Source organism: Crocodylus porosus, unplaced genomic scaffold (assembly GCF_001723895.1).
Source record: "Crocodylus porosus isolate Cpor-Errol unplaced genomic scaffold, CroPor_comp1, whole genome shotgun sequence".
In the NCBI taxonomy this organism is placed as follows: domain Eukaryota; kingdom Metazoa; phylum Chordata; order Crocodylia; family Crocodylidae; genus Crocodylus; species Crocodylus porosus.
In genome coordinates this window covers 87,556,865-87,561,091 of record NW_017728918.1, presented here as the reverse complement: position 1 = coordinate 87,561,091, position 4,227 = coordinate 87,556,865, and positions in this window count along the sequence as shown.

The following is a 4,227-nucleotide window of genomic DNA, read 5'->3' as shown; positions in this document are numbered from 1 at the left end:
CAAAGACTCATGCAAAAATGTTTGTCCGGTGACTTTTCTGCCTTGAGAAAGAAGGAAAATGCTTAGTAACTTTACCTCACTTGCAACAAAATCAAAGAGGAAAGAAAAAATAGGTATGTGTACATAACATATTTTCTCACATATAATGCACCCCAGAATAAAGTAAGTACCTTGCTTTTTGAAAGGCAGAATGAAAAAAAATGATTTTTTTCTACCTGATCTACAGTACATTACAATTAGCATTCAGTTCTTTAGGAAAAGGAAATAAAAAATAAAAATTAGAGGTGAAAAGTAATTTCTGTACTAAGTTGTGCAAATCTTTTTTTCACAAAATGTCATAGATTGGAGTTCTCAGTATAAAGCACAATAGTTTTAGAGTTGGGCAGTTGTTTGTCCACAGACTGGTACATGACTGCAGAGATATGCAAGAAAAATCTAGGTACACTATTACTAGAATTTAGCAACAGAATTATGCACATATATAAATCAAGTATATTTGATTGAAAATATTTTAAGATTTCCTCCAGCTCTCATTTTACCAGATGTAGAATTCCTTCTTGGGGCTGTACAAAAATCAGAAGTGTGGTCCATTGGCTGGAGTGGGACTTGTAAAAACTAGGTTTTATTCTCTGTGGAGAAGGACCCAAAACAACTATCACATAGAGCATGGAGCCAGTAAGAAAAAGGTGAACCCTGGTCCTCTCCTTCTTCAGCAAGCACTCAAACCACTAAGCTATTATTCAAGACATAACCAGGCTTTTAAACATATATTGGAACTGAATTTTGTGAGCAACCTGATCCTATAGCATACCCACCAGGCAGATTATACCCACTAGATTAGGCTCCTAAGAATTCAGGTGCTGCTTTGCCCAATTCTTGAATCCTAAATGGCATTAGATCAAAAATAGGCACTGGGTTTCATAGTTGGTAGGGGCAGAAGGGACCTGAGCAGATCAGGTCCGACCCCCTGCCATGGTAGGAAAGAGTACTGGGGTCAAATGACCCCGACAAGGTGTTCATCTAGCCTCCTTCTATAGACCCCCAGGGTAGGAGCCAGCACCACTTTGCTTGGAAGTTGGTTCCAGATCCCAGCCACCCTGACAGTGAAGTAGCGCCTCCTGATATCTAGCCTAAATCTACCCTCGGCCAGCTTGTGACCGTTATTTCTAGTCACTCCTGGTAGTGCTCAGGGGAACAGGGACTCCCCCAGTGCCTGCTGGTCCCCTCTGAATAGTTTGTAACGGCCACAAAAGACCCCCCTCAGCCTTCTCTTGTGGAGGCTGAACAGGTTCAGGTCCCGTAGCCTCTCCTCATAGGGCCTGCCCTGCTGCCCCCTGATCATGCGAGTGGCCCTCCTCTGGACCCTCTCCATGTTGTCCACATCCCTCCTGAAGTGCGGCGCCCAGAACTGGAAGCAGTACTCCAACTGCGGCCTGACCAGTGCCGCATAGAGGGGGAGGATCACCTCCTTGGACCTGCTTGAGATGCATCTGTGGATGCATGACAAGGTGTGGTTGGCCTTCCTGACTGCATCCCCACACTGCCGGCCCATGTTCATTTTGGCATCAGTGATGACTCCAAGATCCTTTTCTGCCTCTGCACTGATGAGAAGGAAGTTCCCCAGCCTGTAGGTATGGTGCTGGTTCTTCCTCCCCAGGTACATCACCTTGCACTTGTCAGTGTTGAAACCCATCCTGTTCATATCCGCCCACCCCTGTAACTTGTCTAGGTCTGATTACAGCCTATTCCTCCCTTTTAGCATCCCCAGTTCTCCCCACATCTTAATGTCATCTGTGAATTTGAACAGCGTGCTTTTTATCCCCTTGTTGTTAATGGACAGGCAGTTCTGGGCATGCACAGTACAACTGAGGTACCAAAGGAGATTAAATGGTTTTGGAATGTTCTTTTTATTGCAATTTAGGACTTTGATGCCTAAAATATGACTAAATCCCATGTTAGGTACCTACTGATAAAGCCTTTTTAATCTAGCTTTTAGTCTCCCTGTGCCTCTATTCCCCCAACTGTAATACAGGGGTAACAGTACCTCTGAGCCACACAATAGAGCTGTGAGAATAGACATGTTAAATACAGTGAAATGCTCAGATAGTTTTGAAATGAGTTTTCTTAGCCCATATCTGAAGGAGAGGAAATGCTGAAACTTTCATGGAGAGTTTTTCTCTCAGTTAGGCTTGAATTAAACTGGTTTACAAAAGACAATTTAAAACTACCTAACTAAAAATCCCATTTCTTCACAGGTTTTGTTTTCCTGTTATCACTTCTTCAGTAATCAAGGGAGTGGTCTGTTCAACAGAGAGCAGACCACACTTCAGCTATATAACAGGCTCAAAAGCCCCTTTCAAAGCAAAAAATCCCCATAAATGGAAACCACCAATCAAACACATTCTTTCAGATCCTACACTTTATGAACAAGAAAAAATTGGACAGATGCAGTTATTTTCCCTCTGCAGATGATATTTAAAAATAATTTATTGTAGCAGCTCAGTATAGTTTGTACAGAACCATGTAAGTTCTTAGAAAACTTCAGTTTGATAAACAACTATGGGAAGAAGCATTGAGGTTTAAAACAGCTATACATTTCTTGGAGGAAATTTCCCATCTTTTACTTTAATGTATTGTCCAAGAAATGCAAGCTCTGTGATTGTTCTGGATAAATTGCTAGATTGTTTTTTTCATAGCAAGACTTTTGGCACCGTCTCCCAGGAAATTCTTGAAAATAAGCTAAGGGAAAAGAGGCTGAGTCAGCTACATGTGAAGTGAGCTACAGCTCACAAAAGCCTGCGCTAAATATATACATATGTACATATACACAAACACACATGCATAATATGCATGGCCAACTGGTGCCTCCTGAGTCAGGAAGAGCACTTCCTCCCCCACCCGACTGGACCGGACGGGGAGTGGTGCTCCCACAGCCGATCCCGCAGGTCGGGGGTGGCCCCCGGTGGCCCCCTGCAGCCCATCCTGCCAACCAGGGGGACAGTCCCCCGCGCGGCGGCCAATCCCGCCAACCCGCAACTGGCAGCGGCGCGCTGCTGGTACTTCCGGGTTGGCAAGATTGGCTGCGGGGAGACTGCTTCTGCTGGTGCGTTCCCTGGACAGTGCTCTCAGGGGGGGCACCAGCGCTTTCGCCTGCCACCCCCCCCCGGAAACGATGGCTGACGGAGGGTGCGCCAGAGCTCTCAGAGGGTGCACGTGCACCCCTGTGCACTCCCTACACATCGCCACTGCATATGTACACGCACACGTTGGTTAGTTTATAACAGAGGTTCCCAAACTTTTTCTTACTGAGTACCCCCTTCCAGCCTTACCAGCTGCCCACATACCGGCATATTTTAACTCCTTAAATGCCAGTTATTAGAAGAATGGTGGCTCGTACCCAAAAGCTTGCAAATAACTTTTCCAACTATTTACTGATCTGATAAAAGAGATCAAATTTACCCAAAGAACCTTGTCTGCCAGTTATAATGAAAATGAAAATTGCCATTAGGGGGTGTGCAGGAGAAATTGCATAGAGATGTCTTGCATACATCTCAGGGGTACCATACCACAGTTTGGGAGCCCCTGGTCTATAAGGTGTAAATCTACCCTGCCGTCTATTTGGCTTCAGACTGACAGCTAGTTGTGTCCATCAGTTGTGTCCATCTGGAGTCACTCAGAAGGTCGGGTATGTATGCACCTCTGCGCACTGACTAAATAAGATACAGATATATACACACTGGTTACACATACATCTTATTTAGGGGTGTAGGTTGTAGCCATGCTGATGTAACGGCATAGGCAGACCAGGTTCTTTGAGTAAATCTAATCTCTTTTATTAGACCAAATCAAATAGTTGGAAAAATCCTTCTTTGCAACCCTTGTCTCATTTTGCGCGTTGCCTCCTGGGAGTTGTAGTTTCCGGACGGCCCCGCGGCCTGAGTCGTTGGCTTCTCCCGCTGTTGCCCCGCCCATTCTTGGTAGTCATTAGCTCCGATGGCTCAGCTGCTATTGGCTCATAGCCGCGTCTGTCAGCGTGGCGCTCCCTCCTCCCCCAGGGCGAGTAAGATTCGACGGGAAGGGCGGGGCTGGGCGTGACCGTTGGGGTGGGGCTGTCCCCTCCCCCTTACCCCCTCGCTTGCGGGGGTCCGGCGCGGGGTGCAATGGCGGCGGTGGGGCGCTGGGACGGGCTGCGCAGCCGGGATGCGGCCGCCCGGGCGCTCGCGCTGG